The sequence below is a fragment of the Momordica charantia genome (genome assembly GCF_013281855.1).
Source record: "Momordica charantia cultivar OHB3-1 chromosome 2 unlocalized genomic scaffold, Mcharantia_2.0 BLBB01000002.1, whole genome shotgun sequence".
Taxonomy (NCBI): Eukaryota; Viridiplantae; Streptophyta; class Magnoliopsida; order Cucurbitales; family Cucurbitaceae; genus Momordica; species Momordica charantia.
This window is the reverse complement of record NW_028275160.1, coordinates 12,671,012-12,690,372: the sequence shown is the minus strand read 5'-3', so window position 1 is coordinate 12,690,372 and position 19,361 is coordinate 12,671,012.

Here is a 19,361-nt window from a genome sequence, read left to right as displayed (position 1 = left end):
AATTGTATTGATCACACTTAAATCCATAGATGTTGGGGCCATGCAATTTATTTTTCATTAATAAAAATGAAGAAACAGAAACAAGAAACAACAACGTTACCAAGAGCCCTCAATTTCTAATTATATCATATTAAGGTCATGTTTACTTCAACGAAATGAGAATGAAGGAATGAGAATCAATTTTTTCATTCGTGTTTATCAAATTTCAGGAATGGGAATTAAATGGTGGGACCCACCCAATTTTTTCATTCCCATTCCCTAAAAATTGGCAATAACATTCCTCTGATACACCCTCATCGATCTCATTCTCATTCCTTATTCCGTAGCCCCACACACATTTATCGCAATAACTTTTTTACTTTTACCATTTCTCTCTCATGATTAATGAGACCCATAACCTTTTATTTAATTGTTTTATAATTGTTTTATTTATTTTTCATTGATACTACTAATAATTTTTCTTTTAGTAAAAATTTATATCACTTTTATTAGTTGATGTAATTTTATTATAAAATATTATAAATTTATATCTAATATTTAATATTTCAATTATATTTTGTTATTATTAATTAATATCATATTTTTTAAAATATAATTCATTATTATTAATTATTATAATAATAAAATTTAATAATATTTTATATTAAATGATGATGGTTCTATTAAAATAGTATTTTAGTGGATGTAATTTTATTTTAATTATTCATTATTTATTAATATTAATATTAAATAAATTGTTATAAATATTTACTATTATTATAAAATAAATTATTATTATAATTAAAAAAAATTAGCACGACAAAGTATTTCTAATTAGCTAGAAAGAAGAAAGGGGTATACTAGTAATTTTAGTATATTTGATTCCGATTCCGATTCCATACAGATTTAGTAAACAACCTCAAAAGAGTTCTGTTTCCGATTCCAAAATTTTTTTGGTAAACAGCATCAATAACATTCCCATTTATTTGATTCCGATTGATTTTCATTCTGACTCATTCTTATTCCGATTCCTGGTAGGTAAATAGGGCCTAAGCGATTACTGGTATCAAGATGATATACAGTGTTGCGATTATTCCAAATTAGGGCTTCGATGAAGAAGAAACTAACTGCTGTGAATTAGGGTTGTAAAAAGAAATCATTTCCCAAGAATCATACTTAGTCGTAGGACATGAGCCCTGATACCAAGTAAAGAAGGCGAGAAGAAAAAAAGAACTCGAGGGTCGCCTAATCTTAGCAAGTTGGGCTATGAGGTTTCATGTGTGCCAGTTTTATTTGAGAAGGTTGATGTGCCTATTTGGATTCCGACGCCGTCAGATCTTTTCTCGTTGTCGAGTGCGTGGAGTGGGCTATGAGGTTTTATCTTAGCAAGTTGGGCTTCCTTAACTGGTGTTATCTAAATCTGTGTTGTTTTTTTTTTTTTGAGATAATCTAAATCTCAATGTTAGTATATATTATATACTAAATTCTTATTGATCAAATTATGCCTTTCATGTTTCAATAATAAATTTTATGTAGTTTATATCACCACTCATATAAATTGAAAAACAAAAAGAATTCTTATCTTATAGAAAAAAAAAAAAGAAAAACTAAAATAGTTTATAAATTTTAAATGAGAAATGTACATATTTTTTACATTCTTTGAAAATACATACACAAATTATTTCTATGACTATATTGTAAAAACAAAGGATTATTGTATGGAAATGAAACAATTAGAAAATAATTTTTTAAATATATTTGTTTAAAAAACTATCTTGTAATATTTTGAAAAAATAGTAACAATAGTAAGATACCTATTATCATCATAGAGACCAATAACTCGATCTCTTGCCTTATAATTATTGAACCAAAAAAATCTTACAAAAATAATATTGACAAATTAGTATAAAATTGAATATAAAATGTGAAGAAATTGAGTATAAAATGTCGAAGCAATTATACATTATATTATATATTGTAATCCATTAAAGAATTTATGTTTATTTTAATTGATTGAAACAAAATTAAAAATAAAAATAACTAGATTGAGTATAAAATGGGGTTAAGTTTAAAAATAACGTGATTTAAAAAACAAGTCACAAAAATAATATGTAGATTTAAAACTAATAAGAAAGTAAATTTAATTTAAATAAAAATTTACACAATTAAGTTAGACATCCAAACTAATAAAAATAGGTTATGTGCCAACATGTCATAGATGAAATGAATATTGGGGATGAGTTAGCAGGAGAAATCACGTACAATGTACGTAATCTAGGCAAATTCCCAAGCATGTCGAATTTGAATCATTTTGGCTATGGAATTCCACAAAGAGGCTGACAAATAAATTAGTGCATACTTATAAAGGAAAGAAAACGTTCGAAAACATAAGAGAAGTAATTTTCATTGAATTAAAACGAATAATAACAACATACAAGGAGTTATAGCTTAACCTTATTCTCTTCCGACCGTGAAGAGAGTGTAAACTAGCTTAAGAACTTTAAAAGTATATAATAGATGAAGAGTGAAGGAAAGAACTTGAATTAAAAGTAAAAACAACAAGTAGAAGTTTGAAAATACAAGGAAATAACAACTAGAACATAACTCCAACGAACTCTAAAGCTAATGAACGAAAACTAAAGCTAAGAATGAAGCAAATGAGGATGAAAATAGGGTGATGAACTGCAGGGGGACAAGCTCTCTTATAAAACATATGATGAACTTCAAAGTGGTTGAACTTCCGACCAAAATAGGAGGGAATGGGTTGGAATTCTTCAAACAAACTCTTCTTGACTTGGGTTGGCCGATTTTGCTCCATTTAAACATATGTGAATTGATTCCCTTGTTCTTCATTAAATGAAACGCACGGTTTGAAGGGGTTGACCATCCAAATTGCACCAGGCGCAATTCCTACAAAAGGGAAAACTGTGATTTTCTTCCAACTTTAACTACGTTTTTCTTACATTTTTCTTAAGAAAGCATATATTGAAAATTATCCATAAATGTTCTATGAATGTTCTACTTTAAGAATATGTAAGCCTTTTTAATTCAGGGAAAGAGTTCGTTTTTATGGTCAAACAGGCCTATCGAGTCACATTTCTGCAGCAAAAAGTCAACCCTAACAAATACCTCAACCCAGATAGAACCTTGCTAAGATAGGGTTCCTTATAGACAATATTTTATAATTAAGTTTTTTTAACTGAAAGAAAACTCTAATATTATTAGAAAAAAACGTAAGGCTTAATTAATTAATTTTAAACCCTTTTTTAAAACAAATTAATTAACCCTAAACATTCCATACTAATCTTTAAACATACATATAAAAATTACACATATACTTAAACTTATAGGAATGATGTTAGAGTTGACTTTTTACTGCAGAGATGTGTGTTGGTAGACCTATTTGACCACAAATTTGACCTCTTTCCCATCATTATTAGCTAAAAAGACTTGCATATTATTAAACTAAAACATGCATAGAACATTTCTGGACAAATTGCAATATATGATACTTTAGTAAAAATATGAGAAAAACGTGGTCAAAGTTCGAAGTAAATCACAGAATCCGTTTTGCAGGGAAATTGCGCTTGCTAAAACATGCCTTTCACTTAATGAAGGCCAAATGGGTCATTTCCAACATGTTTGAATCAAGCTAAAACTATGAGTCCAAGTCAAGAAGGGTTTGTTAAGTGAATCTCAACCTATTTCCACCTTAAATGGTGGGAATTTTAACTAACTTGAAGGCTTATAAAAGGGAGCCTCTCCCCCAACAGCAAATCATCTATTCCCAAGCTCGTTTTCAGCTTCATTTACTTCCTCCTTTATTGTAGTTTTCATTCATATGCATTAGATTTACGTTTTACTTGTTATTTCCTTGTATTTTCATACTTTTGCTTATCGAGTATTGCTTTTAATTCAAGTTCTACCTTTTGTTCTCCAATTAATCTGTTCTTTTAAAGTTCTTGAGCGAGTTTACACTCCCCTCACGCTCGAAAGAGAATAGAGTCAAGCTAGAACCCCTTGTACAACTTATTTAATCGTTTAAATTCAATGAAAAATACTTCCGTTATGTTTTCGCACTACAACAAAATTGACATTTAATGTCAATTTAGAACCGACATCTAATTAGCCGACATTGTAGTGCTACAATGTCGGTTATTTCAATGTCGGTTGTCAACTGACATGGAATCGTGTGTCATTGTATCCTACATTGTCGGTTATTTCAATGTCGGTTGTCAGCTGACATGGAATCATGTGTCATTGTATGCTACAATGTCGGTTCCCAACAGGCATTGTTTATCCAAACAATGTCGGTCGTTATTGAAATAACCGACATTGTAAAGACCGACATTGTTCCTTCGTAACTACATTGTTTACATTGAATATTATCGCATATTTACAATGACAGGTAGCTATCATGTCAGTTCTAAACTGACATTGTTTTTACAGAAACCATAAAAAAAAAAGAAACAAATTCATAAAATTTTGTACATGTACCATATTAAAATACCTGTAAAACCTGTATCAAATTATTTTCAACAATAAAAAATAGTGCAATAATCGGTATTTTTAGCCATCCACTAAACAAAAAAGTAATGCAATACCAATACTTTTCTAGGTTCCAACACACAATATAACCACCAAAACAATTATACAATCCAATATAATACTAATAAAATGCACACACATAACACCTCTAATCCAATCATCACAAATCCTTAATACTCCTCCAATAGAATTCAGCAAACCAAAACACATACATAATTCAACAACATTCACGACATTGATGCACAACTATCATAAACTAATATCAGTTATTTCATCAAGTAACAATAACTTCATTAAAAAGTTAAAATGAACAAAATGAGAAAAATGTTAATTAGCTCATTAATACAGGCAATGTACCAATGATTCAAGGTCTTTACACAGTAAAATATAAAGTAATTAATAAAACTATATTTATTACCTCTTCCAAATAAGTGTAGTTCGCAACAAATCTACCTCATTCTAAAACATTTCAACTTGAACAATAAACCAACCTACTCGAGATGAATGAGTCTCAAGAGGTTGAACTAGAGGTATGAAGCTTCTATTGCTCTCAATCACTTGCTTCCACTAATATCTCAATACTTCCCAATCTGTGCACAAAATAAAATATCAATAAGATTATATTTTTACACCACAAGATTAACTCAACAAAAATAACTTAAAAAAACTTCAATAATACATTATTTTTAACGTGAATTTTGTTAAAACTTAACTCAAAACTAACCTAAAGTATATTTGTGTTTGTATACTTTCTAATAAAAATGTGGATTTTATTAATACTCAAAATTAACCATAGCATTACATGTACTTTAAACCACTAATTTAGCTCACCTTGAATTACGTAAACAAGTGTGAATTTATGAGGTCAAAAGTTCACTTTTATGGCCATGACAGGTTCACACTTGTTAAGATTCACTGGTCGATGTTGAATCATCTTTGTGCTTGATCATACCAGAATCGACGAGAATCAGAACCTTAGCAGCAAGCCATCGTGCAAGTCCCAAACAAAAAGGGTGAGCAATTACAAACCTAGGACTGCAAAACAACTACTCTATTAGCGTGGCTATTTACACAGTACTTAGCAGGCTCTAAATCATGCCAATGGAAGGTTGAAAAGCAAAGTGCTATGCCCTACAATAGCTCCAAAACAGTCATAATTTGAAGCTTTTCAATCTTAAAAATAATAATGGACTTAATAAAGTAGATGACACAAATGAAATGCAAATTCTCAAGTCTCATCCTAAGATGTGCAAGAAATTTGCATGGTCTAAACTTTTAGATGTGATGTCTCACTTTTTACTCATATCATGCATACAAGAATGAAGCTGAGAATTTAGGTGGTTGACCATAGTGTGAAGAGGAAAACATTAGAATGAAAGTGTCTTAATTATCCTCGTCATATTGATTTAACTAAAGACGATCACATGATTCATGTAAAATACAGTTCCTCTCACATGATTCATCTAAATCACTCCAAAATGTTCTACATTTCAAAAAAGTTTCTTTGTGGTCCACTCACAACTGGATCTTGGACTAACAAATGTGAAAATTCCCATTTGCTTCTCTTGGAATGTTAAGACTCGATTTAGATCACTAAAACAAATTCTAAAAGGGATTATAATGAATCATTACCCACTGACCCTTAACAAAAAAAAAGGTCTTTGCTATTCGAGTTGCACGAAGCTCGCTGCAGGGAACCGCTCGGGTTGTTGTAGAAATCGCCAGAGGGGAGAGGGTGCCACAGATCTTGTTTCGTTCGGGTTGATTTATCAAATTTTAAAAAGGGTTAGAAAAAATGGTTCGATCCTCTTATTTTGATTTCTCGAACTGAGAGATCCATGAATCGGGATCCTAATGCATATACAAATGGTCCTTGTAGGTCGTCGGAGACACGGGGTGCTATGCCGTCCAAACTCGCCGCTCGTGGACGACTACTGTCGCGTTGTGGCCTACCGGAGGAAGAGATGGATTGTCGGAGATGGCGGCTAGAGTTTGTTGCCTTGGGTTGTGGTGTTGCACCGACAAAGATGGGGTCGGAAAGATAGTTGTCGATTTCACGAATAAGGAAGGGGGCAGCGGCTTGGAGGGGGAGGATAGGAAAAGGGAAACTTTTTGATAAAGGTTATTTCCCTTTTAAAACATAGAATATTTTCCCAGATATATGGGGAAATCAAAATTAACTTAAAGATCTCTAAAACAAAATGTTTTTAAAAAATACCTAGCTAACAACCGAAAATCAAAATAAAGAAAACGCTTAAACATGTAAAAATAAAATCACAACAAAAGAAATAAAACAAAATTCAAGACGAAATCTCAAGAATCAAGATTATTTTAACTTGAGAAATGTGGGGCGTTAAAATGTCGTTTTAGCCAGAACTATGCCTGCAACAACCAAGGAAAATGGTGTCGTTTCGTTATTATTGAAACCATATTGTTTCCTTTAAATCAAAGCAACATCATTTCTTTTTATCCGAAACGACGCTGTTTTGCCTTAACATCTAATTTTTTTTTCATTTTTCCATTTCTTGGGGGTTTTTTTTTGGTTTTTCTATATATTTTTTAAACATTTGATGTCAGTGACCGGTTAGGAACCGACATTAAAAGTCCGATATTATAGAGTACAATTGTTTTTAATTAAATTTATTTTTTTATATTTGACGTCACTTTTCAACCGACATTGTATCTCAACTCATTCATATTTTTTATTTATTTTTTTTTTCGACATTCGATGTTGCTTGAAAATCGACATCGCATCTCCATAATTGATGTCTGTTCGTAACAGACGTTAAAGATCTACTCTTTTAAACCGACATTATAGATACGCTTTTTTAAAACTGTCATTATTTATAACTACCAACTGACATTAAATGTGACAATTCTCGTAGTGTCGTACGTTTTCTTTCCTTTAATTATGCACTAAATTGGTTATCAACCTCTTTGTGGAATGCCTTAGCTAAAATAGTTTGATTTTCAATACGCTTGGGATTTTGCCCAAATTATGCCTGGCGCATTATTGGGTTCGTTTTTAAAAACTTCTTTTTACGTACGTCTTTTTTCTATTTGGCCAGTGGGATTTTGATTGATACACTAAAGCCCAACACTGAGAATGGTGGGTTAGGTAAAATAATAGGAAACCAATATAAGATGTGACTTAGACATAAGAGCATAAAACATGGTCCTAGATATAGATAGGCCCTCTGACTCATAATGCAAGTGAGTTGATAAATATTCTCTAAGATTGTAATCACACATAGACATATGATTGTAGGCTACCTTAGCCTCTACAGAAACCAAAATTTGTAGTGAAAGACTAGAACTCATTTCCTAAGAAAAACAAAGAATTGCGCTTGGCACATTTTCCCAACAGTGTGTATATCCCATGTTTTGCATCAAAACTAAGGTAGGAAGCAAAAATGTTAAGTTTTATTAAATTGCTTGAATTTAAAACCCCAAACAACAACATTTAATCACTATTTTCTTCATAAACCACAGTTGCATAGTTGAACCATTCACTTCTTTACAACTGTTTTGAAAAGCAACAAGTCCCTAAGGATTCGATTTTGGATTACTTCCAAGTATTACTTGTGAACGTGTGTGTTTGCACGAGTCTCTAATCTTTTTAAAGGTAGAGAAAGTCCCAACACAAGCATCAAACGACATTCATAAATATAAAAATTATATTTACTAAAGAAATGTCATGCTCAATGCAACTCATTTTTCTATAATTAACATAAATTTTATATCAATTACAAGAAAAAAATACATTATGCTGAATAATATAACGCTTATATTAATACAATGCATGTCACGCTTTAACTTATGGTGGGATTTTAAACTAAATGGCATACTTTATGCATCATACATTTAACTTAAACATACATTCACAATGCATAATAATTAAATAGCAAAATTGAACCGAATTTTGGCATCCTAAGAAAGCAAAATTGAAAAAAAAAAACAAAAAAGAAACGCCTGAAATAGCTCGAACACGCGATCTGAAGCCTCGAAACCACCAGGAAAAGCGTTGCGACACGCTACAACATACTTCAGCACACACTGGTGCAGCACCGCGATGCTGTAGCACAGAAGCACAGCGCCATGGCACTGCCGTCGCAGAACTTCATCATCTTCTTTGCTGTTTTCTCGAGAAAATATCTAATATGTCACCCCGAACCCTTTTTGATCGATCCAGACTTACAGACTTTATACATAAACGAATGCCCAAAACAATGCACCTTTACATGATAAAAATCAAGCAGAATTGCAATTCTAAATGCCAAAATTCGAAAACATCCAATTCCCAAACCTATATTCATAATGCAGTGAAAACCTCACCAAAATATGTGTAAATTTCAATAGAAAATTTAGAACAAAAAACCGCGCTTTGATACCAATTGAAAGGATTTTAATCCTGGAGCGGAAGCAGTAGGTCATGTTCTTTAATTTCTTTTGAAAATTTAAAACACATAAAAATATAAAATAAGGAAGAATGTTGGATTTTAACCTTGAAAACTCTTCTTTGTGTAAATCTAATGAGACAATAACACTTGATCTTGCTAGCTAGGTCCGTCGAACGAGAATCTGAATTGTGGGATCCAATTATAAGGGGTTGAGAGAGTAAGAGAGTTGAGAGATTTTTTTTAGCCTTCTTTTAGAGTTCAGCTTACTATTATATTTATAGAAGGAAAATCCTAAGACTAGTAGGATATCTTATCATTTTGGAAATAAGATATCTTCTCCGGAATCTAAGGAAAATCCCAAGACCACCAGGATATCTTCTTCTTTTGAATTTCTATGTATAGAAAATAGGGATTTCTCCCATCCATAACATTAGCCCCCACTCTCAAAATCTATAATATTAATTTTGGATCATTATCCAAACTTAACATATATTTATGTAATGTATCAATATACATTATATACATTCCCTTATATAATTTGAACATTTCAAATTATTTCATAATTATTGATCCTCATTTTATCCGTTGTGAGCTAGCAAGGGGACCTAATAGACCTACAGATCAGAAGCTCTAATGACGCGAGATTAATCAGTCAAACTCATTAACCGAGTTAATAAACATTCGTTAATTGTGGGTCACTCAACTAAAGACTCGCATATGCACTTTTCTCACTACTGAGTATTTTCATGTCCACAGATGTACGACCACTAACGACAACAAGTCAATCCTTCACAAGTGCTCGTAACTCTGGTTGGGTCAAATTACCGTTTTACAACTCAGTTGCATCTTGCTCCTCAAATACCACTGCTCTTCTAATGAACAACCTGATTATGGTCCGACCAATAACCGAAAGTCTCTCTCAGGCCAGTAAGAGGGTGGGGCTGCTTGCTCGAGTCCCAGAGTCAGGATGTAAGAGGACACTCATCTACTTCCTTAAAGTGAGGAATGATTGAATTTCATCATGCGTAGTTATGTTCCCAACTCCCTACTTGGTCTTCTCACCAAAATAGTAGGATTATTAAGGTCGCACCCGGGCCACTCTCACCCCTACAACTCAAATGACAATCCTATATAGGCAGGAGTCCATAACTCACTCATGATTAAGATCGAGTTATCTAGTCATCCTATAAGATAACAATCTATTGACTAACGGTGTTAGAGCCAATGATTAATTATTTCGCGGTCCTGTCTTATAAAAATTCATTGTATAGAATACTCCCACTCGCATGTCTCTACATGAACGACCTGGATAAAGTCGTTTGTAACTATTACAAAGCGGGTCGTATCCATAGTATTACCAGGATAAGGTACCCAAACTTATCCATGTACTATAGATCATTTAGATTATTACTGGAACATTATCCAGTTGTATATCGAATATATATTTTATATATACTGCATATCAAATATATACAATGTATATTAAATATATACTGTTCAAGTTACATTAAATAACTTTGGATTTTAGTTTCATGGAATACGCGTAATGCAAAGAAATAATAAAATAACTTTTATTAATAATAAATAAAATGTTTGCAAATTACAAACTCACAAGCTCATGGCACTAAACCCAACACCCTTCTGCACCCAAATGCATCATGCACATTTATTGTCCAGATTGATAAAACGTGCGTTTCAACTTATTTTGACGGAGCATTCCGTGAAAATCGTATGCACACACCATTCTTCTTGAGATCACGCAAGAGGAAGCCAAAATAAGTTAGTTTATGATTGTTCTAACCTTCGAAATTTATCTTCAACAAAAGGCATCCTCCAAGCTTATAAATACAAGCCTCCAAGAGATCATTGAACCATCCCAAACTTTTGTAGTTCTCTCTTTAGTTTATGTTGAACTTAATTCTTGAATTCCAAGAACATGTGATTTTGTTTATTGTTATTTCTATTAGTTATTCTATAATTTGCTTTGTACTATTTTTTTGAAATTTAGTTGACTTTGTTTGTCTTCTAGTCTAGTGATTATTTTCAAATTTAACGGAAAAGAATTCTTTTGTTATTCTCTATTATAATTTTGTTTTCTCTATTTTCATGAGTAGCTAAATTACCTTTTCAACTCTCCTCCAAATGTCTTAGTATCCTATCTTTTAAAATTACATCTATCAGTGAGCACGACGTTTACGCTCCTGTTGCTTATCTTGATTGATATAATTATTCCAGATCATTTGCTTGTTCGCCACTCATTTAAATCATATTAGTTTGAATTTAATTCTGAAAATGTTAGAGTCAAATGGAGTTCGTCAAGCTAAACGGGAAGTTACTTCGAAATAAAAACCAAAATAAGAACCTAGACATAGGTCTCTTACCTGTTAAATGAAAGTTGAAGTTTGCATTCTTTAGGATTCTAGTGTTTCATATACATGTTTAAATGTTGCCTAAGCTTCTAAACAAACAAAAAGCGGTATGGAATAGGAGTTGAACCAGATTGCATAAAATGAGAAAAAATGTATCTGGGGCATCTGGTAGGTGTAATTAATCTATTTAAAGCAGTAGTAGGGGGTTGACTTTCTAAATTTTGTTTTACTCGTATTTTTAAATCCCAAAGAATTCAACTATTTTTATCCTAAATTTGATTGCTCATTCAACATAAATTAATCTTTGTAGAGACAAACTTGGAATACTTCCATATTATACTTGTGACAGTGTGTACATGCACTCTGCCTTCTAGCGGTTAAGTAGAGCCGCAACAAGTTTTTGGCACCGTTGTCAGGGACTTTATTTTTATTTTAATTTTATTCTTTGTGAGTTTTTTGTGTGTACAATAACCACATCGCTTCTGTTCTAAAACTATGGCCCTATCTAGACTTAAAAGTGAGCATTAGTGCATGAATGTAAATCCACAATTGCTACTGTATGATCTAGAGATTGAGAAAACTTGCAAGAGGTTGAGACGTGAATAGAACTTGAGAAAGCAACAAGCAAAAATCCAAAACGAGAAAGAGAAAGAGAGAATATGAGAGAGTAATTACCAAGATGGTGTTAGACGAAGTTCCAAATCCAATTTTGCTAGCCGATCGAAGAGATTGTGCAATGCGCAATTATGTGGCCACCACATTGAAAACCTAAATTCTGGCATTACAAATACAATTCCAGAAAATGCTCAATTTGAATTCAAATCAATGATGCTTCAGATGCTTAACACTATTAGCCAGTTTGCGAGACTCTCACACGAGGATTCACATTCTCACCTTAAATCATTTATACAAGTGGGAAATTCTTCTAGATTACTAGAAATATCTTATGATGCTTTAAGGCTGAAATTTTTCCCCTTCTCAATTACAAGTCAACCAACAACGTGGCTAAATGTTTTCCCTCCAGACTCCATTACTACATGGGGAACCATGGTGGACAAATTCCTTGCGAAATATTTCCCACCCACAAAAAATGCAGATGTAAGGAAAGAAATCATCTCATTTAGGCAAAGGAAGAATCAAGCTGTCAATGAAGAATGGGAGCGCTTCAAGGAATTATTAAGGAGTTGTCAAAACCTAGGAATTCTGGCCTGTATACAAATCAAACATTTCTTCATAGGATGCGATATACCAACAAAGATTATGCTAAAGACGGATGCATATGTAAAATTCACGTCTAAGTCATTCAACAAGATAGTTGACATTTTTGACCAATTAGCTGAACACAATGATCTATGGTTCTTAGAGAAATCGAGGACTTAACCGTAGAAAAAAGATCAAGCTGGGGTATTAACTCTAGATGTTGTGACATCAATGCATAGTCAAATAGATACCATTACTCAAATGCTAAATAATATGTAAGGGAATAATGCGCCAGCCACATCTGCACCAGCAGCAAATGCTAATCTTGCTCCTGTTTATCATATGGGTGAAAATAATTGTTGTTATTGTAGATATTTACGCAACTCTGAAAACTTCCCTTCTAACCCAGTTTCTTTATATTACGTATGGCCAGAGGATCAAAGGAACATTAACCCTTACTCCAATACCTACAGCCAGGAATGGAGACACCATCCTATTTTCTTATAGAGTGGATAAGAAAGTTTCAACACTTCGGGGCAAGTGCAAAACCAACAATATAAGCAAACTTATACCCTAATAGATTCTTGACGACACCATCTCTACCTCCACTTCCATAACAATACAATCAATAGAAAATTTCATCACAGCAGCACAGCATATTATGAGCAATATGGAAAGTATGATGAAAGAATAAATGACTAGGAATGACGCAACAATGCGAAACTTATAAATCTAGGTAGGATAGATTGCAAATGAACTCAAGAACCAACCCCAAGGTTCTTTATCATGCACTACGGAAGAGCCCAAAAGAGAAGGTAAGAAGCATTGCAAGGCCATTGCAACGCGTAGTGAATTAACATATGAAGGACCAAAAATTTCAGGTGAACAATCACCTAATCCTTTAAATGAAAAAAAGAGAACAACAGAACCTAACCAACCAGAGGAAATGAGTTAAGTGTGCCAACTACCCCTCAGGTAAGTAACTCTATACCACTTCTTCCCTTTCCCCGACATTGTGTAAGGAAAAATCAAGACAATGATTTTCATAAATTTTTCGACATTGTGAAACAACCGCATATAAAACATCCCTCTTGTTGATACCCTTAATAAAATGCTAATTATGCCAAAATTTTTAACGGATATTATTTCCAGAAGAAATTCAGGTAGGACGAATTGCAAATGAACTCAAAAATCAACCTCAAGGTTCATTATCAAGCACTACGAAGGAGCCTAAAAGAGAAGGTAAGAAGCATTGCAAGGTCATTGCAACGCGTAGTGGATTAACATATGAAGGACCAAAAATGTTAGGTGAACAATCATCTAATCCTTTAAAGGAAAAAAAGACAAAAACAGAACCTAACCAACCAGAGGAAATTGAGTTAATTGTGCCAACTGCCCTTAGGTAAGTAACTCTTGACCATTTCCTCTCTTTCCCCCAAAATCAAGACAATCATTTTCATAAATTTTTCGACGTTGTGAAACAACTGCAAACATCCTTCTAGTTGATACCACTAAGAAAATGATAATTATGCCAAAATTTTTAAAGGATATTATTTTCACAAGAAAGAAATTAGGGGAACATGAAATAGTAGCAATAACTAACTGCAATAGCGATGCCTTACGTAATCCCTTGTCGGTTAAATGTAAATATCCTTAAAGTTTTACTATCTCCTATTCAATAAGAGGCAAATATTTAGGAAGGGCATTGTACAATCTTGGCACAATTATAAATTGAATGCCTCTATCAGTTTTTAAAGAACTTAATATAGGAAAGCTCGTCCTAGACTGTAACCCTCCAATTTGCAGATAGGTCTATTAGAAAATCTAAGGGAAAAATAGAAGATGTAGTAGTCAAAGTTGATAACTTTATCTTCTTTGCAGATTTCATTATTTTAGATTACAAAGTAGATTTGGAAGTACCCATCATACTTGGGATGCCATTTCTTGCAACGAGAGATACAATCTTCAACGTAAGGAAGAGAGAGATCATAATGAAAGTAAATGACAGACAAGTAACATTCAACATATTGGATGCTATGCGGCTTCCAGATGAAATAGAAGGGTGTTTGGCTATCAAGACATCTAACCCTGTCTATATGGAAGAATTCTATGACTGGATGACTGTAGGTTTAGAGCTAGAATTAAAAGCAGCAGAGAAAGAAGAAATGCAGACACTTTTTCATCATCGATAGAAAAGTTTGAGTTTGGAGACCTAAACAAGGATAAAATTTAAAGTGATGTAGCCATCAATCATCGAGCCACCACAATTGGAACAAAAACCCTTGCCTACTCATTTAAAATCTGCATACTTAGGAGAGAATGAAACTTTACTTGTAATCATCTCTTCAACTTTATCTAACCAGTATGAAATTTTGTTATTGTAAGTCTTGGCAAATTACAAGAAAGCCATTGGGTGAACTATAACAGATATCAAAGGGATTAGTCTAGAATTTTGCATGCATAATATACATCTGGAATAATGTGCAAGCAATTTTGTCGAACATCAGAAAATGTTGAATCCTAAAATACAAGAAGTCGTGAAGAAAGAAATTCTTAACTGGCTAGATACAGGAGTGATACACCCAACAACGGACAATAGATAGGTTATCCCAGTTCAATGTGTGCTGAAGAACGGTGGCATGACGGTCATCACAAACGAAGAGAATGAATTGATCTCATCTCGAACTATAACCGGCTGGAGAGTTTGCATAGACTACTGCAAACTCAATAAGGTAACAAAAAAATATCACTTTCCTCTTCCGTTTATTGATCAAATGCTTGATCGTCTCGCAGGTAAGGAGTTCTACTGCTTTTTGGATGGATACTCATGGTATAATCAGATCACAATCGTCCCGAAGGATCATGAGAAAACAACTTTCACATGCTCTTATGGAACATTCACATTCCGCAAAATGCCTTTTGGTTTGTATAATGCGCTTGCCACATTTCAGCGTTGTATGATGATGATTTTTCCCGACATGATAAAAAATGTGATTGAAATCTTTGTGGATGATTTTTTAGTTTTTGGGGAGTCTTTTAAAAATGGTAAGAAAAATCTTGAAAAAGTTGTGGAAAGATGTGAAAAACAAACCTTGTTTTAAATTGGGAAACATGTTTCATGGTGAAAGAAGTAATTGTTTTTTGTCATAAAATTTCAAATAAAGGAATGGAAGTAGATCGAGCTAAAATTGATTTGATTTCAAAACTTTCACCACCTTCGTCAATTAAAGGTATTTGAAGTTTTTTGGACCATGTTGGATTTTATCGGTATTTTATCAAAGACTTTACCAAAACATCAAACGCTTTATGTCGGTTACTATAAATGGATAGGCCTTTTGAATTTGATGAAGAATGCATGAATTCATTTGAAACTCTTAGGAAGGCATTGAGTTTGACACCTATCGTAGTAGAACCTGATTGAAATTTACCATTTGAATTGATGTGTGACGTAAGTGATTATGCATTAGGAGCAATGTTAAGGCAGAGAAAAAATAAAATTTTGCATTCACCTTATCATGCCAGTAAAACTTTGAATGCAACACAGCTTAACTATACCACCACTGAAAAAAAAATTACTAGCTGTTATTTTTGCCTTCACTAAATCTAAGCATATTTGATAGGTTCTAAAGTTATTGTTTTTACTGAACATTATGCCTTGAAGTATTTGTTTGCTAATAAGGACGCGAAACTGTTGCATCCTCATAACTGTGATAGATACAAGTGCAAGTGTACACTATATCTATAGATTATAATACGAACAATGTCGAATCTACAAGGATTTAGAGTAATATTTTAAGTTCTGCATTAGCATACCAATGGTGCAAGAAAATAATAAAATCGAATTGTTGGTGTAAATTAGTAGAATAAAATATCATAAGTGAAAACAGTAAACAAATCCAACAGCGACACACTTATAAATTCTGGGGCAAGAAAAAGCTTTAGCACATAACAGTGAAGAGGGGTTTAACAGATATGGAAAAGCGAGGGCGAATCAGTATGCTTTTACTAAGTCCCAACCTCTACTCTAACACAAGATTCTCATTATTACGCAACTCGGCATGTTTCCCTTCCGAGATACCCAAACAAGAATACTCACAACTCCCGTTGCTAGATACCCAAGCATTAAACACAAGTTTTAAGCATGATTAGAGGACCCAATTCTTGAGTATCCATGAACCCACTAAAGAAAAGCAGCTAATCACAAATAGAGTAGATCAATAACCATATATCCTTTCAGATCATACAAAAGCTAACAAACTAAACAAGGTGGCCAACAATGCTTAGTAAGATGAAGAAGATACACACACCTCGATTAAATAGCAAAGTGAAAATAGTTAGTGTGTTGGTTGATCAATAGTTACAGCATATAACTATCCCCCAAAATGGGGTTTAGCTCATGGGGGAAAGAGAAAACGAAATGGGTAATGACAAGATACAACCAATTTTAGAGAAAAATATAAGAAAACAGAGACAAAGACAACAGCATGCGATAGCAGCAGCAGCTCCTCTCTGTCATCAGCTTTCCTCCCAAAAATGGTGAGACTTATCTTCCTTGTCTTTTATTTCACGAAATAATGTTCTTTATTGAGGTCTATGTGTGTCGGCTAGGTCATTTTGTCCCTTTTATATCGGGTTCCGATTTTAGGACACCCAGCTAGGATTTGTACGGACATGGTGAATTATCCATGTGTGGGATAATTACTGCACTGTGAATCCATGCTCCAGCAACTTGAACATGCTTCATCAACTTCTCTCTAGGCTCAGCACCTTTCTCGTGCTTTTGCTCCCAGCTCCCAACCCTGCGCAAAAGACCAATAATAGAAAGAATTTAGCACTAACTGTAACGCCCCCGAATTTTGATAACTTACACTGGGAACATTACTAAACCTACGTGCTCCAAACCTTCTCCCAAGGCATAAAGGCCACTAAAAAAATATATATAATTCAGCTTTTTAATTGCTCAACTTAAACCTGTGAAAACTTCACTTATCAACTGAATAAAACAACTTGTCTGAAAGGATCGAATCTCACAGCGGAAGCGCATGAACGCGTGTGCTTCGATATTGTTTTGGAAATACAACAAAGAAAAGATATAAACATGATTAAAAGAAAGTAGTGAAACATACCTTTGAAGACACTTCTTCAATATAGACACCAATGCAACCAAAAAGCCTTCCTTGCTATCCTCTGGACGTTAAGAACTTGGTTTGTGGGAACCGTCATAAAACTGAGAGGGGGATCGAGAGATTGAGAAAGAGGTTGTTCTCTAGAATTTCTGAAACTCATACAACCGATGACCGGGATATACCAGGGAAAGGGAGAACCTCCCTCTTTTATAAGGTATGAAGAGTGATGGGGAAGTCACCACTTCCCCACTCACCATTTCCCCACTTCCCACCATTAATGATGGGAAGTGGGAAAACCTCCCTCACTTTCCTTTTTTTATTTAATTTAATTAAATTAATAATTATTTAAATCCAATTTAAAGAATTACAAAAGAATTTTTAATTTAATTAAATGAAATCTAATTTAATTTAACCACATTAACATATCTTATTCATTTAATTAAATCATATTTGATTAAATTAAACTTAAATTAATCAGCCATATTATAATCAAATTCTAATGTCCATCTCTCTCATAATTTTGAATCCAATTCAAAACTAACTTTATATTATAATGTATCAACATACATTATATTAATTGCGTCTCATAAAAATAACTTTTAATTCCCTTTAACAAATTTGAACAATTCAAATTATTTTCAATATTAAATATTCTTAACTATCCTTTACGAGCTATCAAAGACATCTAATGGATCTATAGATGAGAAGCTCAAACGATACGAGATTAATTGATTAAACTCATTAACCATACTAATCAACATTTGTTAATTGTCGGTCACTCAACTAAAGACCCACAGCTACACTATTCCCACTGTAGAATATTTTGCGTCTACAGATTTTGACTATTAATAGTAAGTCAATCCTTCACGAGTGTTTGTAACCACAATTGGGTCAAATTACCGTTTTACCCATGTGTTACATCTTGGACCTTAAGTACCGCTGATTCTCTAATAAAAAACTCGGTTATGGTCCGAACAATAACCGGAAGTCCCTCTCAGGCCAGTGAGATGGTGAGGCCCCTTGTTCAAGTCTCAGAGTCAGCACTTAAAAGAACACTCATCTACTTACCCTAAAGTCGGGAAGGAGTGAATTTCATCTTGTGTAGTTATATTTTCAGCTCCCCGCTCGGTCTCGTCCCCAAAATGATAGGAATATTGAGTCGGTGACTCAGGGCACTCTCACCCATACAAATCAAAGGACGAGCCCTAACAAGTAGGAGTCCATAACTCACTTAAGGTTGCGATTTAGTTACCTAGTTATCATATTGAAATATTAATCTATTAGCTAACGGTGTTACAGCTAAAGATTAATTATTTTACGGTCGAGTCTTATACAAACTCAATGTATAGGATACCCTCACTCGCATGTCTCCATACGAACGACTTGGATCAAGTCATTTGTAACTATTACAAAGTGAGTCGTATCCATAATGTTACCAAGATAAGGTACCCAACCTTACCCATATACTATAGACCCTTCATGTTATTATTGGGACATTATCCACTTGTATATCGAATATATACTGTATATACATACACTGTATATCAAATATATACGTTGTATATTAAATATATACTGTATATCTATTATATACTGTTTTAATTACATGACATAACCTCGGATGTTAGTTTATTGGATTTGGGTTAATGTAATTCTAAGAGAAAAATCAATAACAACTTTATTTAATTAATATTTGTTTTATGTTTACAAACCACGAGTTTAGGGCATAAAACCCAACA